This window comes from Heterocephalus glaber, unplaced genomic scaffold (genome assembly GCF_053883595.1).
Source record: "Heterocephalus glaber isolate CG9 unplaced genomic scaffold, H.glaber_assembly_v1.0 deba00001733, whole genome shotgun sequence".
Classification (NCBI taxonomy): Eukaryota; Metazoa; Chordata; class Mammalia; order Rodentia; family Bathyergidae; genus Heterocephalus; species Heterocephalus glaber.
Window position 1 is genome coordinate 19,417,580 of NW_028258444.1, and position 19,784 is coordinate 19,437,363.

A 19,784-nucleotide genomic window follows, 5' to 3' on the forward strand; every position below is an offset into this window, starting at 1 on the left:
GGGTGAAACCCGAGCAGAGGGAACCTGGAAGGTGGTCTATCGAGGGCTGGTCTGTTGTGGCTTGAGGAGCCGAGGGACCGGAAAAGTGTCCCATATGGACCTCCTGCAGGCGGCAGGCGGGAGGGGGGCCGGGGGCGGAGTCTGCGGGAGAAAAGGGGGAATCAGGTGGGCGCGTTCTGGGGTGAAGCGAGGCCTCGCGGGGCTCTGGGAGAGAGAGGAGCAACATGTGGGACCGCGGAGGGAGTAGATGAAAGGCGGCTTAAGTGCCTTTTTTGTTTGTTTGTTAAGTATTTTTGTAAAGAAAGTGGAAATCTTTTGTAACCTCCACCAGATTTTGTTCTGTTCTTGTCCGTGGATCTCTGGAACGTTCTGTGGGTGAGAGCGAGTTTACTGTGAACGCAGGAGAAGCCAATAGGGGTTGGAGCCTTGAAAGGCACCGCTTTGACCTTTTGTAAAAGTTACTCGGGGAGCGGCTGCGTGATGCGGGTTGGTTCTGCGAACCGTTTAAAAAGCTCTTTACAAGAAAAATTCCAGGACTAAGAGAAACGTAGTCCGGGAAAAGCCGGGTTTTTTCTTTTTTGTACTGTTATTTGAACAATAGAAGTATTTTTAATACTTTTAACTGCAGCGTCGGCCGCTGGCCTATTTTAGGTTTCAAGGCAGTGATGATACCTGCCTTACGGAAATAGCAAGCTTAATTTTCTCTAATTTCTGTCCTTCTGTTGTGAGCAGTGAGCATCACCTGACTGCCTGGCTAAAGCTTTGAAGTAGATTCCAGATCATATTATTCTTACATTGTGAAAACGTGAAACCAGCAAAGCTGCAACTTTGCTACTTGGTATTTATTAACTATGTCCGTAAAAAGAATCTTTTTCAATGAGGGGTGGTGGTACACGGGCAGAAAGTAAATAAGTGATTTAACTTTTTTTTGGTACTCTTTTTGGGTGGAGGAGTTTGAGACAGTCTCACTATACAGTTCAGGCTGGCCTCAAACAGCAATCCTACCTCTGTCTCTTAAATGCGGGGATTATCAGGGAAGCGCCACCACACTCGGCTTAATCCCCCCCCCCCCCCCCCCCGTATCGGGGATTGAACTCAGGACCTTGAGCTTGCAGGAAGACTGGTTGCCACTGAGTTAAATCCCCGGCCCCACGGCTAAATTTTTTTAACCTTAATCTGATATCTTGTGGTTTGTAAATTTGAGATCTTTAAATTAGGCTTTAAAAAGCTACCTTAGAGCATATCCGACATTAATAATAAGCATTCATTAGAATATTCCAAGAAAATGATTAAAAGGTGTTAAATTGCCTAACTCCATAGGTGGTGATGGTGGTGCACACCTGTAATCCCAGCATTTGGGAGGCTGAGGCATGAGGATTATCCTGAGTTGGAGGCCAGCCTGGGCTACATAGTGAGTTCAGGGCCAGCCTAAACTACATCGTGAGACTCTGCCTCAAAAAAGAAATGAACCCATTCTTTCTGTTAATCATTTTTAAAATCCACATTGTTGTTTTCCTTCTGCAGAATTAAGAAATGAAATTTGACTTTTGAGTAAGGCTAATTTGTGTTAGGAATGTTATGTCATGCAAATACTACAGGTTTTAAGTGCAAGAGTGTGTTTTTTTGTTTTGTTTTGGTACTGGGGATGAACTCAGGACCTTGTGCTTTTGAGGCAGGCACAGTACCCATGTGCAAGTGTGTTTGCCAGGCAAAAGAAAAGGTTGTGAAGTTCCAATTATGTCAACATGAATTCCAAAATAAATTTTGAGTTTCAAGTTGATTCCTTGGGCTTTACTAATAGAATTTTAGTAATAGGTGCCTTTATTGAGTGTTTAAGCAGTACCCTGTTCTCAAATCAACATGCATCATTTTACAGATGAGGAAACTAAGGCCCAAAGGTTAAGTAACAATATAAGTCAGTAGGACTGGGATTTAGATCCTGGTCATTCTGATGTCAAACTAGGGCTGAGTAAACTTTTCTTTAAAATTAGTATTCCATTAATCATTTCTTTTTGAATCAGTATGTTGTTCTTTTTCTCATGAATTTTATTAAAAGTTAACAGTGTCATTAAATATTTGGGGCTGAATATACAATATTTAAAGTCAGAAACAACACATTGGTCATTAATCATTTTGTTAACTAATATTTAATTCTTTGATCTCATGATATAAGAATTATTTTAAATGAGGGAAGCAAAGCTCAGAAGTTAAATGTTTAAAGTCATTGAAGTGTAAATAATGTGGGGACTAAAGTCTGAAGCCTGGCTTTTAGGACCCAAGTCTCTGGCTCCAAAACTTATTTTTTTCCACTTTCCCCTAAGGCACAGATTCTTCATCAATCTCCTTGGCAGAGTTGAAGAGGTACCTGAGTTTGGTTGAGGACAAAAGTTTTGCCTATTTTCTGTAGCTTCTGACTAGACTCTAGATGGAAAAGATTTGAGGATTCTTTAAATTTCAGTGGAGTTAAAAGGGTCTGTGACTTTGTCACCAAGAGAAATCACTTATTTTAATATTAAATTTCAAAGTTTGCAGATATCTTGAAATATCATTTATGTTGTTTAGTGTTACATGTTTTAAAATCTGAAATGCATATAAAGCACATTTATTACCATACTAGAGATTTTAAAATATTTTGATAACTTTTTTTCTTGGTACTGGAAATCGAACTCAGGGCCAGCCTTGTGCTTGCCAGGCAGGTACTGTGCCGCTGAGCTACATGCCTGGTCCTCATAATTTTTATGTGATTGTTTACTTTGTAGTCCTATAGGTTCCACATAGTATTGTAAAACATTTTGGAGAATATTATCCATAGGTTAATTGGACTAAAGAGATTTGTAGCACAAAAGAGATTAAGAGCCACTTTACTAAACCAAGGTGTTCATGGATCATCTTTGGCAAGGTTTATCTGGGACCTGTGACTCCTTAGCAGTTGCTGTCAAAATCATTCACTCTGCGGGGCGGTGGTGCTGCACGCCCACAATCCCAGCATTTGGAAGGCTGAGGCAGCATGATCAACTGCCTATTTAAGGCCAGCTTGGGCTACATAGTGAGTTCGAGGCCAGCCTAAACTACATAGCCAGACCACATCTCAAAAAAACAAAACAAAAAATGCTTGAGCATATGTTTTTCTGAAGAGGCCCTGGCTAAATTAGTTTAAAAGTGGAAGCATTGAGCTACATAATAGTAATGATAACTATTATTAATATAATAAGGATATACACACATGTATGATGTTTATTGTTTAGATCTTCACAGTATCTCTTTGAAATATTTTCATTCCATTTTAGATGTAAGGAAATTAAAGCATAGGGAGGTTTTTTTTTTCTTTCTTTGGTTTTTTGAGACAGGGTCTCACTATGTAGTTCAGGCTGGCTTTAAACTCACTGTGTAGCCCATGCTGGACTCTAACTCATGGTGATCCTCCTGCCTCAGAAGCCCAACTGCTGAGATTACAGGTGTGCACCACCATGCCCCGTGACAATGCAGGGAATTTAAACTTGCCTGAGATTATATAGCTAATAGATTTTTTTTGTACTGGGGATTACACCCAAGGCTTCGCCAGTGTTGTAATCACTGTACCACTGAACCACGTCCTGCTTTTCAAATTTTGAGACAGGGTCTCACTAACTTGCCTAGGCTATCCTCAAATTTGCTATCCTCCTGGCTTGTCCTCCCAAGTAGCTGGGACTACAAGCACACGCCATTGCACCCAGCTTGTAACTCTTTTTAACCTTGTCATTCGTGCAGCAGCCTGGTGCCTATGTTGATTTCAGTAGCTAATTGTGGGCTTGTGCGTGGTGGTATTTTTTATTTTTTGTCATCTGTGTTCTGAAGGAGATATAATGTCTGCCTTTGGGACCAGGTAAAGTTTGGGCAAGTCACAGTTATCAAACATGATGACCTGGCTTGCTGGGAGTAGTGGTGCCTGCTTGTGAACCCAGAGCTCCAAGAGGGAAGCTGAGGCAGAGGAGTATCACAAGTTGGAGCCTACTCTGGGCTAATTACCAACACCCTGTCTGAAAATTTAAAAAAAAATAAGGGACTGGGGATGTAGCCATTTAGAATGCCCTGCATTCAGTCTTTTGTATAAAAACAAAACAAAACTGAACTGATTTAAGTTCTTTGAAAACAAATTCTGTTAAGTTTGAGACAGTAATGTGTGCTCTTCATATGAGATTATATAAATATAAACTTTTATTTTCCGGTACCAGGAATTGAACTCAGGACCTTGGGCTTGGTGCCCAGCAGTCACAGTGCCACTGAGCTACATCCCCGGCAGAGAGATGTAAACTTTTGAGCACCAAAAAGACAGATTGCAATTTTTTTCTTTTTGTTAACATTTTACTAAGTTTTCTGACCATAGTCCCCTTCTAATGTTTTGTTATTTATATCTGCTCTAGTTGGTTTTTAATTACTGTTAAGACTAGGTTTCTGTGAGTTTTTCCTTGAAAATGAATACTTACACCACTTATTTTGATGACAGTGACTTGTATACCCTAGGTTTCTTTACTTTCTTACATAATTTTTATTTATTTATTTTTGGTACTGGGGATCAAACTCTGGTCCTTGCGATTGCGCAGCAGGCGGCAAAACCACTCAGCTAAATTCCCGGCCCCTCTTACATAATTTGTAAATGATTTTTAATTGTGGTAAAATACAGATAAAATTTATCATTTTAAAACTTTTTTTTTTTTGATGCTGGGGATTGAACTCAGGACCTTGTGCTTTTGAGGCAGGTGGTGGCACCACTGAGCTAAATCCCCAGCCCCATCTTAAAACCTAATAGTACAGTTCAATAAGATGTAGCTGGGATATTTGCCTAGATAATTCTTACTAATTTGGGGGGCATTTGTTTTTTATTTTTTTGATGGAGACAGCGGCTCACTGTGTAACCTAGGCTGGCCTTGAACTCACTAATAGCCCAAGATGGCCTGCAACTTGATTCTCCTGCCTTAGCCTCCTGAGTGCTGGGATTATAGGCGTGTGCCACCCTGCCTGGCAGCTTTTATTAATGTTATCTTAATTACAGGAAGTGTGCCTTTTGATCCAAGTACCATACTCAGTGTTTTCTTCTCATTAACTTCTTTATTTATAGAATTATTAAACGTCACTGACTGAAAATTAGGTTTTTAAAAACAATGACTTGGAGGGCCAGGGATTTAGCTCATTGGCTCTGCCGCCTCCCATGCAAGTGCAAGGACCCAAGTTCAATCCCCGGTACCAAAAAAAAAACAAACAAACCAATGACTTGGAAAAAGCAGATTGTGAAATGTTATAGGTGAATAAGTGTTTGGTTTTTTTTATCAGTTTGATTTTGGAATATTTATTGGAGCTGGATGCAGAATTTTAAAATGAGTAAAAGCGTTACCAAATATTACATATAATAGACTGAAAATGTATAGAAAAAGTTGGCTGGGGATGTAGCTCAGTGGTACTGTGTCTGCCTAGCAAGCGCAGGGTCCTGAGTTTGATCCCCGGTACTGCATTTAAAAAAAAAAAAGTATGGAAATTGGAATAAGTGCTCAGAAGCGAGCATAAATATGTAAAAGTACCTCCATAGTGCTTCAGATTATAATATATGTAAAAAACCAGTAACTAGAAATATTAATATTCATCTATTTTGTGTTTTGATCAGTTTAGCTTTTTGGGCTGTTAGCTACTAGCTCCAGGTTTCTTCCTAGCTAATGGAAGTAACCCTTGATACTATGGATGTTTCAAATCTATAATTTTGCTTTTCTATTGAGATAGATTTATTTATTTATATATTGGGGCCGGGGGTTGAGGCAGGGTTTCACTATGTAGACCAGGCTGGCCTTGAGCTTAATGTGGAGCCCATGCTGGCCTCAAACTCTACTTCAACCTCCCTCTGAATGCCGAGATTACAGTCATGTACCACCACACCCAGCTATTTGCTTTTTTTGGAGACTGGGTCTCACTATGTAGTTTAGGCTAACCTTGAGCTTTTGATTGTATTTGTAATTTTTGTCCAGATGCAGTTGGGTTATCCTTGAAGTGTTTATGAATTTAATTTTGTATACAATCTGGAAGAGGGCTTAACATAATGTAGCATTTAATTCTCACAACTGTATTGTAATGTAAATTTTGATGCATATGTAGTTGCCCTCAAAAATTACTAAAATTTGTGCTTTATATAGTTTATGTTCTGCAAAATTTTATTAATTATGTGATGTGACACTGATAATTGCAAAAACTACTGTGAGATATCACTGATGAAATTTTTTTTTTTTTTGTACTGGGGATTGAACTTGGGACCTTGGGCTTGTGAGCCAGGCGACTGAACCCCTGGCCTCACTGATTAAATTGTAATCCCAGCCTTTTCACTGATTTGTTCTGATTTTGGACAAGTCAAACATGTTGATTATCTTAAAATTTATTGTTGAAGACTCCTTTTGGTTGCATAAATAAAACTTAAAATAAGAATGAAGATGATTGCAGTGTTAGAAATGCATATGCGTCAGTTTTAAAGGAATGCAAATGATAAAGTGCAGATAAGGGCTGGGCCAGCCTAGGCTACATAGTTGAGTTCAAAGCCAGTCTGAACTACATAGTGAGACCCTGTCTGAAAAAAACCAAAACAAAATACATGTAGGTACTCTGGATATTTTGTTGTTGTTGTTGTTGTTGTTTTGGTACCGGGGATCGAACTCGGGTCCTTCTGCTTGTGTAACAGGCAGCAAAACCACTGAGCTAAATCCCTGGCCTTTTTGTTTTGTTTTTTGAGATAGGGTCTCACTATATAGTTGAGGCTGGGTTTGAACTCACCATGTACCTCAGATTGGCCTGAAATTTGTGGTCTTCCTGACTCAGCCTCCTGAGTGCTGGGATTACAGGTGTGTTCCGACCATGCCCAGGTTTAAATTTTTTTTAGTATTGGGGATCAAATCCAGGGGTACAGTGGAACCCTGAAATTAATGGGGGTTAATTGTGAAAAATAATGGATTTCACATATGGTCAGAAAAATACCTATTTTTATAGTTTAATATGCTTTAAATATGCTGTGTCTTTAATATTCTTAAATACGCTATGTCTCCCATATTTGATAAGAAATTGGTTTCTCCTTTTTTCCTCTCCTAATAAGATTTTGCATTGCTGGGTATGGTGGTGCACACCTGTGATCCCAGCACTCTGGGAAGCTGAGGAAGGAGGATCAAAAGTTTGAACTTAGCCTAGGCAGTTTAGCAAGATCCTGTCTCAAAATTAAAAATAAAAAAGGGCTGTGGCTGTAGCTCAGTGTGAAGGCCCTGGGTCCAATTCCCAGTATTAACTAACTCCCCCTTCCCTTCCTAAAAAAGATACACATAAGCTAGAAATAAGAGTGACGGCTGATCTGTCAGTTTTAGGGATATTTGAATATTTTTGAGGATGTGTACTTGCATAGCATTATGTATGTTGGCAGATAGTTTCAGTGTACGTTTAAATGATTTGAATCCTTTAGTAGGTATTTTATGCCTCAGACTTATCTCTAATTTTGTATAGGGTTTTGGATGGAAATCTTTATTAAATGTTAGTCACAGATAAACTCATCCTAGAATTTACATGGAAAAGTTTTGTGTGTGTGTGGTTTTGAGTTTTTTTGTTGTTTTTTTGGGGGGAAGTATGGGGATTGAACTCTGGGACCTTTGGAACCACTGAGCTAAATCCTTGGCCCTTGTTTTGTTTTGTTTTAGACAGGGTCTTGTTATGTAGTTTAGGCTGGCCTTGGACTTACTATGGAGTCCAGGCTGGCCATGAATTTATGCTGATCCTCCTGCCTCAGCCTCCCTAGTGCCGGGATTATAGGTGTGGGTCACCATGCCCAGCTTATGTTTTTCTCATCATTTGTTAGGTTCTGTATAAGGTTTCTTCTTCAAAGACTATGGTCCTTTATGTTATTTATCAAGAATAGTTTTCCCATTTGAGGTGTCTTAATTTGAATCACATGTATGTTTTCACACATTTTTCTGATTGTACCAGTAAAAGTAACCTTACTACCAAAAAAAGTATAGGCAGTAATTCATATGAATAAGATTGATTTAGCCATCCATAATGTATACATATTTTAAAACATGTTGTAAAAAAAAAAAGTTGTATACCACAGATATCTACAGGTTTTTTAATGCACAATATTTATTTGTTAATTTTTTTTTGTACCAGGGATCAAACTCAGGACCTTGCACTTGCCAGGCCCATTTATTTGTTGATTTAAACATTCAAATATAATTGGTGTTACATATGGGAAAATGGGGCTGGAGATGTAGTTCTATTGTAGCAGGCTTGCCCGGCATGCAGGGGTCCTGGTTTTGATTGCCAGCATCACAAATGGGAAAATGTAGAAAAGCACAAAAATGAAAATAGAAAATGTTATTATTGCACAAAGGTAACCCATGATAATTTTTATTTAAGTCTTTCTAGTCATTCCTGTGCTAGTGGATTATTTTCACAAAAATTGAACCATTCGTGTAAATAAGCTATGTTAACTTTTCTAAGTTTTTGTGATCATTTTCCAAATCCCCCCCCCCCCTTTCAATTTGTAGATTCCTAAGAACTTGGAGAACAATGTATAGGATGGTCCTTTGTACTCTGTCGGATTTCCAGCAGTAGTGCTAGCTTTAATTAAATACAGTGTGGGATAAAGACCAACAAATTGACATTGATACCAGCCACAGAACTTACTCAGATTTCACCAGTTTTTATCTGTATAACTTGGTTTTTAAGGCTCTGGAATATGGAAGGACTAAAGTTATTCAGCAAATACAGTAGCTCAAGTTAGATGTTGTTTAATTTTGCAGTACTGGGGATTAAACCTAAGGTCTTATCACTCTGCCATTTTTGTTGTTATTTTTAGCTAGGATCTCAGTAGGTTGCCCAGACTGACTTTGAACTTTGGATCCTCCTGCCTCAGCCTGATTATGCTGAGGATACTGGGCTGCTGGGAGTATACACTCCATGTCTAGCTATTTTTGTTTCTTTCAAAAAAATTTTTATTAGGTTTCAATGCCTGCTACGCAAGCTCAAGGACCCGAGTTCGATCCCCGGTACCAAAAAAAAAAAATTTTTATTAGCAGATGTTTGCAGTACATAATGATTACATTCATCATGAGGAGTGTTTTTTAGTATTTTTGAGACAGGGTCTCACTGTGTAGTCCAGGCTAGCTTAGTATTCACTGCGTACCCTGGTCTGGCCCCAACCTCATCTTGATCTTCCCGCATTACTCCTGGGTCCTGGGGTTACAGGCATGTATGGCCATATCCAGTTCATTTAGATATTTCTAACTTTTTTTTTTGGTACCAGGGATTGAACTTGGGTCCTTGCGCTTGCACAGTAGGCGGCGGAACCACTGAGCTAAATCCCCGGCTTTTACTATTATAAAATTAGTGTGGGTAAACATCCTGGCTTATATGTTTTTGTATTATCTATATATTTTTTTTTGAGACAAGGTCTCGCTTTGTTTTCAGGCTGGCCCTGAACTCACTTTGTAGCCCAGGCTGGCCTCGAACTCGTGATGATCCTCCTGCCTCTGCCTCCCAAGTGCTGGGATTACAGGTGTGCGCGGTTATTATTTATTATTTTTAAGTAAATCTAACAAGTAGAATTAGTGGACTAAAGACTGTGTACATTTACAGCTTTTTATAAATGTTGCTGAGAAAAGGTTCCTGAATTATAGGAGTGAACTGATTATCTTTACACCTGTCAAAATGGTTTTAAGGCTATGCCATTCAGTAGGTAAAAAATGATTTTTTCTTAGTATATATGTTTGCACTGCATCATATTTACACCTATTTTAGGGAGTGGTGCGTGTACTTACTTGATTTTTTTTATTCCCCTCTCCACTCTTCCCCCAAAATGATTTTTTAATTTATAATTAAGTATTCTTGCCTGACCTCTGCACATATTTCCTGTTTGGGAAATAAATAATTTGTTGTTCCATTACTAATAGGTTGGTTTTGTGTTTTATATGCCTGTATATTTGTGGAGTTATTTTATGTGTTTGGTAAAATAAGTGAACCTCTATTTGCATTATATAGTTTATTCAACTATAACAAGTAAACTTTAAGAGGATATAGACACCTCTGTTTTGCCAATAAGAAATCCAAAGTCTTTCTAATTTTAATTATGATAATGGTCAAGGAATAAACTTTTTAGATGACCATTGAGTCATTAAAACTCTTATTAAAGGACTCAGAACTTGAAATATGGCCACTACTTTGTAGTGATTGTCTTTAACATAAACATAACAAAGCCTGAAGTAGGCAATATAAAGGATTTTTTGTTGTTGTTGTTGTTGTTAGCAGGGATTGAACTCAGGACTTTGCACTTGCGAGGCAGGCACTGGAACCACTGAGCTAAATCCCCAGCTGACCATACAAAGTTTTATACCACAAAAATAATAATGTTTAGTAGCTAGAGTATTTATACAGTATTTGCATTTTTATAGCCAGGTTTGTACTAGAAGACAAATCCTTACCAGAGGGACACTTGAATATATATCACAATAACAATGATAGGGCCTCGGATTTAGCTCAAGTGGCACAGCTCGCTCCTGCCTAGAAAGCGCAAGGTCCTGAGTTCCAATCCCCAGTACCAAAAAAACACCCACAATGATAATACTCTTAAGATAGGCTGAAGGACAAATTGGAAGAGCCGAGGGGACAGGGAATCCAGACCACTCATGGTTGTAGGTGGTTATAAATGTGCCTGGAAACTGTGGTGTTTGAAGCCCTTTTTAGATCCAGTTTAGTACTCTTTTCATGTTATTATTAATCACTACTTTTTTTTTTTATTGGTACCAGGGATCTAACTCAGGACCTTGCGCTTGTGAGGCAGGCGCCAGAACCACTGTGCTAAATCCCCGGCCCCTACTCTACTTTTTGATTACACTTTTTTGCTGGATGTTTAAGACTAAATTGAAGTAAGACCTGTGTCAATCAAAATTAATCCCCCTCCCCAGGGTCAGGCAAGGCTCCTCAGTTACCTTTGGGGCCATGTGAGGAGCCTCTTGTTTTTCCCTCTATTGCTTGTGTCATCTGCCAGGATAGGTCAGACTGTGACCAGCTCTTTGAGCCATGCATACTTGTCCATCTCCAGTGACTTCTGCAGAAAGTACTCTGGCTTGGGCCGGGGATTTAGCTCAGTGGTTTCGCCTCCTGCTGCGCAAGCGCAAGGACCCGAGTTCAATCCCCGGTACCAAAAAAAAAAAGAAAGAAAGAAAGAAAGTACTTTGGCTTGCTGACTCCTCGTCTCTGGGGTCCTCAGGATTTCCCTGCTCAGGAGTTGCAGAGCCCTTGGGTCCTAGTTGATTTTGGAAAGCAAGAGGCAAAATAGTGGCTGTCCTCTTAGCCTTTTGCTTTCTTTTTAGCTTTGGTATTCAAATCTTGCTTGTTGAACACCCAGAAGGCCCAGTCTTGAAGTAGGAGTAGTCAGTTTTACTCCCAAGTATTGCAGTGTTTTGTTTTTTGGTGGCACTTTGAAATATAAAATGAGACTGGAAGACAATTACTCCTTTTGTTTAATTGGGGTATTAATATTGGGAGTCAGTGTTATTTATATTGCCCTGTAGGTGATAGCTGTCATCTCAAAATACTGCTCAGATTTTTGTAGGCTAACAGATGGTTGTTACAAGGTTTTGCAAAAAAAACCAAAACTGTAAAATATAACTAGTAAGACTAAAAACATACTGGGTATGTATACTTGAACCAAGAAATATAATAAATCTAGTTTTGTCAGAAAACTATCTAAGATTATTTGGAATTCTTTTTAATAAGAATTAAAGATTTCTGGCTGTAAATTTTTTTTTAATTTTTAAATTTTATTGGTACATTTTAGGTATACAATATAATGACATTCATCATTGGAGATTTGTACCTTTACACAATATATCTTGGTTCTTATTTTTTCCCCATTCCCCTGCCCTCCTTTCAACCCCTCCACCCCTCTGTATTTACAAAGACTTTGTTTCCATTTTTTCATCTCATATTAATTCCATTTCCTTCTTTCCTTTGCCCTACCCCTACCCCTGTCACTTTTCCTTCCCCTTTGCACCTTTTCTTCCTATTTCATATTATCTATTATACATTTTGATCCTTATTTACACTTTCGGTTTCTCACACCTGAGAAACTATTTGGTATTTACACCTGTGTGTCCTATTTATTTCACTTAAGGGTATCGCCTCAATGTGCATCTATTTGGCTATAAATGTCTCTAATTTCTCATGGCTGTAAATATTTTAAAGAAAAATCAAATTTGGATAACAAAAGACTTAGTAGCTATGGATGAGATTGAAGAAAGCTTTTAACAACTGACAAAACAGTTACTTTTTATCATATATATATAGCATTTTAGAATAACTGTTGTGACTGCCATTTAAAACCTGCCCTGCATCTGTTGGCTTTAAATAAGAGTTTACAGCATTTTTTCAGGACCTTAGACTAATCTCTGCTCAAAGATAATGGTCATAGGATAATTATGGACACATAAAGATAAACTTGGAAAAGTATTCAGTTTTAGTGTGGGAGATAACAGTGTGGTAAGGTGTTTACCTAAATTTTGTATTTTAGAAGTTTGCTTGGGGAAGATAAATGCATTTTAAAAAGTCAGTAATAATTAATACAAAACCTACATTGAAGTCTTTTGTAAATTAGCTTTTACTTTTGAGATGTTACATAGCATAACAACAAGAATCAAAGGATAACTGTAGACTGCTTACAAGTTTAGGAAACAGTTTTGATATAAATAGACATTATCCAATATATAAGTGCATTTCATTTACACAGTAACAGACTTTTTTTGTTGTTTTTGGAGAAAAGGGTTTCGCCATTCAGGCTGGCCTTGAACTCTTGTAATGATCCTCCTGCCTCAGCCTCCCCAGTGCTGCCATTATAGGTTTGTGCCTCCACACCCAGTGTAAACTCTTACTTAATTAAAGCCAATAGATGCAGGCCAGGTTTTAAATGTCAGGACTATCCAAATTGCAGGGTTTTTTCTCACCTGAATGGTACTGAATATTAATGACAGAAATGCCAAAAGTTTTACTGACCACATGTTTAAGGTCTAGACAAAATATTGTATAAAAGAGAGCACTTCCTGGTTACTTGAACTCAGGACCTAGCGCTTGCAAGGCAGGTGAGGTGCCACTGAACTAAATCCCTGGCCCACTTCCTGGTTACTTTGTACACACTAAATTGATGTACTTTTAGTTTTACAAACTTCTATTTATTTATTTATTATTATTTTACAAACTTCTATTTATTTCACTTGAGTATCGCCTCAATGTGCATCCATTTAGGTATAAATTTCTCTAGTTTCCGGTTCTTTGTGGCCGAGTAGTACTCCATTTTATAAAAAAAACAAACCACATTTTCTTTATCCTGTCTCCAGTTTGATGGGGAATTGGGTTGGTTCCAATTTTTAGCTATCACGAACTGTGCTGCTGTGAACATGGGTGCACATACAAAACTCAGACACACAGCGTGTTTGGTCCTCAGTTATATACATACCTCTAGTTTCAGATATATATAATGTCAAATATAACCTGAAATAATTATTTCACCAGAGTTATGAACTGATTAAGACTTTACAACATACATGTTTAAATAAACCTTAATATTTTTAATTCTTTTAAGCAATCATAAGTCTAACAGAAAAGAAATTATCGTGATAAAACAAAACCCTAAGTTTTTAGCCCAGGTTTTGTAAATTTCTATCAAGAGCAGATCAACATCTTAAGAAAATTAGTTAAATAATGAGCTCTATTCTATATATAGAATTATAGTTGTAATTCTTAACAACTGTTAGCAAGCTTTTTAAAAATTAATTATATTGGTACATTTAAGGTATACATATAATGACATTAATTGTTGGAAATTTGCACCTTTACATAATCCATTCTGGTTCTTATTTTTTCCCCATTCCCCTGCCCTCCCTTCAACCCCTCCACCCCTTCCCTATCTACAAAGACTTTGTTTCCATTTTTTGTTTTTCTCATATTAATTCCATTCCCTTCTTTCTTTTCCCCTACCCCTCCCATTTCCCCTTCCCCTTTGCACCTTTTCTTCCTACTTCACATTATCTATTATACCTTTTAGTCCTTATTTACACTTTCAGTTTCTCACGCTAGAGAAACTATTAGGCATTTATACATGTGTGTCCTATTTATTTCACTTGAGTATCGCCTCAATGTGCATCCATTTAGGTATAAATTTCTCTAGTTTCCGGTTCTTTGTGGCCGAGTAGTACTCCATTTTATAAAAAAAACAAACCACATTTTCTTTATCCTGTCTCCAGTTTGATGGGGAATTGGGTTGGTTCCAATTTTTAGCTATCACGAACTGTGCTGCTGTGAACATGGGTGCACATATATCACTGTGGTATGATTCTTTTAATTCTTTGGGGAAGATCCCCAGCAGGGAAATAGCTGGGTCAAATGGAACTTCCAGTCCTAGTTCTTTGAGGTATCTCCATACTGATTTCCACAGTGGTTGCACCAGCCTACACTCCCACCAGCAGTGGAATAGGGTTCCTCTTTCACTACAGCCCTGCCAGCATTTGTTATTGGTTGATTTCTTGATGGCAGCCATTCTTTCTGGGGTGAGGTGGCTTTTGTTTGCTTTTTTTGGTCCTGGGGATCGAACTCTGGTCCTTGGGATTTCAAGGCAGGCAGCTGAACCACTGAGCTAAATCCCTGGCCCTTTCTGGGGTGAGGTGGAATCTCAGTGTTGTTTTCATTTGCATCTCTCGAATGACCCATGATGTTGAACATTTTTTCATATGTTTATTTGCTATTTCTATTTCTTTGAGAAATGTCTGTTCATTTCAGATGCCCATTTTTGGATTGGGTCTTTAAATTTGGGAGGTCTGATATTTTTAAGTTCTTTATAATATTCTAGATAGTAGACCTTTGTCTGAGGGACAGCTGGTGAAAATTTTTTCCCACATTGTGGGTTATCTCTTCAAACTGTTGGTGGTTTCTCTTGCTGTGCAGAAGCAGCAAACTTTTTCATGCATTAACAACTTAGGAAGCTAGGTGTGATGGGGCACACCTGTAATCGTAGCACCTGGGAGGCTGAGGTAGGAGGATTGCTGTGAGTTTAGGCCATCCTGGGCTACAAAGTGTTCAAGGCCAGCCTGAACTGCATAGCAAGACCTTGTCTCACAAAAAATTTTTTTTAGGAAAAATATTTAAAAGTCCCAAATATATTGTAGTATAAACTTCAAGAAACCAGTAACACTTTAACTTACATTTAGCAGCTGATTATTCAGCTCTTTTATTATACTCATTTCTTTCTTTGTTTTTTTTTTTTTTTCCCCGGTACCAGGGATTTAACTTGGGTCCTTGCGCTTGCGAGGCAGGCGGCGGAACCACTGTGTACTCATTTGTTTTTAATTACCTGACTTAATAACCAATTTTATATTACTGTGGAAATCAAGATGATAGATAAATCTAGTGTTTTTTTTGCTAAAGAAAATCCTAAAAGCCGTTGTACTTGAAACATAGAAAGCAATAGACATTTTATCTTACTTTTTCTTTTCACTGCTGGGGATTGAACCCAGGGTCTTTGCATTGAGCAACATTTCCAGCCCTTATTGTTTATTTTGAGACAGGGTGTTATCTTGCTAAATTACACATGATAGACTTGAATTTGGGATCTTCCTGCCTCAGCCTAGAATTCTAGAATTAGAGTTGTGCATTATCATACCGGGCATTAACTTTTTAATAAAAGTAAATATCCTGACAGCTATCAACCTAGGTAAAATGTGTATTAGCAGTTTTAAAGACTTTTGCCAACTAATTGAAATGAACCTGTTAAACCATGTGAACAGAAGTATTAAGGCTAATTACATGAATATAATTTATGTATAAGCCAATTTAAATAAAATTTTTTGGAGGGTAATATGTACCCGAGGTAGCACATAAACAAGTATACATTAACCAAAATGAAATGTAAGTTTTTTATGTTACCAGATTTTAAGGTTTTATTTGCAGGTGGAACCCAGCAGTGTAGATGCCTGGATTTTAAAAAGATTTCCTTTAATGTCCAAAGTGAGTTTTGTATACCTTGAATATCCACATAATCTTTTTTTAAGAGCCCAAACATAGATTCAGAAAAGCTTATAACAAAAAACCTCAAAAAGAAAAACAAGGGGGAGGTAAGATAAAAAAAAGTGATAAAAAGAATGGAGCAGCTGCAGGCAGGTACAGTACTTTAGCCAAGTATCACACATATTAGCAGGCAGGCAAACGGGGAAAAAAGTATGACACATTAAATAATTACATTCGTGCCTGGCGTGGTGTCGACACATGTTATACTAGCAAAATGGGAGGTTGAGGCAAGAGGACTGAAAGTTCAGGCTCAGCCTGGGCAATTTAGTAATTTAGCAAGACCATGTCTCAAAATTTAAAAAAAAAAAAAAAAAAGGAAAAGAAAATATATTAAAAAGGCTGGCGGGCCAGGGATTTAGCTCAGTGGTTATGCTGCTTGCCTTGCAAGCACAAGGACCCAAGTTTGATCTCCGGTACCAAAAAAAAAAAAGGGCTGGGGATGTGGCTCAGTGCAGAGCCCCTGAATTCAATCCCCAGTACCACAAAAATATACAAATAAATCAAAGTGTACTTTTAGATACATTGGCCATGCTGGATTAGAATCTTTTTCTTAGTTTTAGGTCTGTAATCAGTTAGAATTCTTAGGGAGCATCAATTACTAGTGCTTTTTATTCTTATGTAAAAGATAACAGGTTTTTGTTTGTTTTGCTTTTTAATGCTTTGCTTTAAAATAGGCCCAGCTGCACACCTGTAATCCTGGCATAGTAAATTCAAGACCAGCCTGAAATACATTGCGAGATCCTGTCTTAGAAAACCAAAAATAAAATAAAACAGGCCCAGTTTTGTGAAATACATCTTAAAGGTGACATTTTGGGGATAGACATTGAGTTATCCATAATCTTTTAAAGGTGTGTGTGTGTCTTTTAAGATGTGCCTTGCGTACTTTGAAAAAGAGATAAAGAAGATGAGGTCCTTTTAGGTCCCCCATCTGGATTCAGCTAACATAGCTTGCCTCAACTCTTTATCACTGAGGTCAGACAACATACGTACAAAGCCCATTCCTGTTTTCCCGGAGTTGGACAGTGAGACCACTCTGACAGTTTTGGGATATGACAGCACTGGCCAGTCCCATTTCTGTCACAAGTAGAGAAATAAGGCATCCCTGCCTCTGGCATACAGCTGCTTCTAGGCATTCCTGGAGCCCCCAGAAGTATGCAGACTCATTTGCTTCTTCACGATGAGCCAGAAATATAAAGGAGGAAAAACATACAAAAGAGTTGGGTTTTATTCAGATAGTTACCCCAAAGATCTGTAGATCCAGCGACCTGCAATTTATATATAGACCTCATAGAAGGTGTACTTACTAGTCACTTTGTGTCCAGGGGACAAAATACTTGACGTGTACAACCTAAAGGTTAAGAGGTTTATCTATCTTCCTTTTGGTTTTTTGAGACAGGGTCTCGTAGCTCAGGCTGGCCTTGAACTCGTTATGTACCACAGGCTGGACTTGAATTTGCAGTGTGTGCCACCAAGGATTCAGTCCATTGTTGGTTGGCTCCAAGGAAGAAAGGCCATGCCTGAAGGTATAGGAAAAGTGGGCTGTTCATATCATGACAGTCAGGAAGCAGAGAGAAAGGAAGAGGTGATGACAAGAACACACCTTTCCAGGTCCCCACCCCACCCCTATTACCCATCTCCAGCCAGGCCCCACCTCCCAAGAGCACATTACATTTAGCTACTGAATTCACCAGTGGGTAAATCCACTGATGAGTATAGCACCCTCACAATCCAGTCACTTTTCAAACACATGACACTTGGAGGACATTTCAGATCTAAATTCCATCGCCCCTAAAAGGCTCATGTGCCACTTATACAAACAAAATGCATTTAGTTCACCTCTACAGGTTGCCAAAGTCTTAATGGTTCTAGCACTGCAAAAAAGTTCAGTCTTCTAGGAAATTCAAGGCAAACTCAGCTGTGAGCTCCTGTAAAAATAAAAAAGTGTTTCCAACATACAGTGCATAGGGTAAACATTCTCATTGCAAAAGGAAGGAACTGGAGGATAAAAAAGAATGGGACCAAAGCAAGAATGAAACTCAGTAGGGTAAACATTAACTCCTGTGGCTCCATGTCCAGGGTGTGGTGAGACTGCCTGTAGCTTTCCCAGCAGAAATTCCATGTTTCTGACTAGGTGTGGTGGCACATGCCTGTACTCCCAGCACTTGGGAGGTTGAGGCAGGAGGATCACTGCAAGTTTAAGGCCAGCCTAAACTACATAGTGAGACCCTATCTCAAAGACAAAGCCAAACCAAAAAAACCAACCATTGGGGCCGGCGATTTAGCCCAGTGGTTCCGTTGCCTGCCCTGCAAGTGCAAGGACCTGAGTTCAATCCCCGGTACCAAAAAAACCCAAAAAACCAACCACCACCAAACTTTGCCATTCCTAAAATTTCCATGTTTCTGTTATCTCCAACCCATCTCCTGGGTTTCCAGTGCACCCTAGTTTTTACTCTTAGAGCTTCATGCATTGCCCTCAGGGGCTCCTTGTCTTCAATTGAAATCTGGCCAAAACCTTCCATGAACCCATCACTCTTGAATTTTCCATGCCTGAAAAATTAGCATCACATGGATGGCATCAAGGGCTGCTGCCAGCTTGAGCAGTAGGCCGGCCTCCTTGGATTATGGCTGCATGTACCTGTGAGTACCCGCATCTCTGTGCACTGTGAAATGAATTTTGGGGAAACAGTCAATAAAAAGTTGTTTTGGGGGGTTTTTTTGGCACCAGGGATCTAACTCGGGACCTTGCGCTTTCGAGGCAGGTGCCGGAACCACTGAGCTAAATCCCCAGCCTAATAAAAAGATTTTAATTTTAAATTTAGGCCACTTGAAAAAAATAGGGTTTTATCAGTTGTTTATAGCTATACGAATAGTAAAATAGTTGCAAATATTCATTTTTTGTACATATGCCTCTTCATTCAAATAGTTCTAAGGGTATGCTCTGTCTGGTTTATGTTACTAGCTGAAACACAGACCCAAGTTCTGCTTTTCTTAAGATGATGGCCTAAATACAAAGAGCACAACGTACTTAAACTATTATTGCTGGGGGGCAGTGATACACACCTGTAACCCCAATACTCTGGGAGGCCAAGGCATAAGGATCACAAGTTCAAGTCCAGCCTGCGTAACATAACTCATCAAGACTGTCTCAAAATACTTTTGAAAGGTCTGGGTATGTAGCTTAGTGAAAAGACCCTGGGTTCAATCCTCGGTAGTTTTTTATAAACTTATTATAAAATAGTAACAAAATAGAGTACAACTGAGGGAAAGAGGAAGCAGTGACCAAAACAAAATTAGATATTCAAGGTATATAAAAGTAGAAGGAGTTTTGATAAGGTATACATATTTTTAAAGATGAAGCATATGCTTTTAAGGATGATTACATGATTAGGTAATTATAGAGCAACTGAATTTGGGGGGGGGTATGGCATAGTTGCCCCTCATTTGTTGAAATTACTCTTTAATTTAGTTTTAAGAAAAAATATTGGCCCCAGCACTCTGAGAGATTGAGTCAGGAGGATCATAAGCTTAAGCTCAGCCTGGGCAATTTAGCAACATAGTGAAACCCTGTCTTGAAATAAAAAATTAAAACAGAGCTGTGGACATAAGTCAGTACAAAGTGCCTGGGTTCTATTCCTAGTACTACAAAGGAAGTTCCGGAAGGGGGAAATAATGGTTCATTTGTTTTT

At 38.6% G+C, this 19,784-nt stretch overlaps 1 protein-coding gene across 6 annotated transcripts in view; it reads left to right on the forward strand.

The window, feature by feature from the left end:
- Larp4 (La ribonucleoprotein 4) overlaps nt 1-19,784 on the forward strand; it is a 74,011-nt gene that overhangs the window by 4,112 nt on the left and 50,115 nt on the right. Inside the window, exon 2 of one of the 6 annotated variants that reach the window (XM_087200116.1) lies at nt 9,457-9,544. The exons of 4 other annotated variants lie outside the window; for them this stretch is intronic. The gene's annotated coding sequence lies outside the window, so the exon portion shown is untranslated. Of the gene's footprint in view, nt 1-264; nt 376-9,456; nt 9,545-19,784 lie in introns of those variants that run through there. One more of the 6 variants, XM_087200117.1, reaches the window with a different exon arrangement.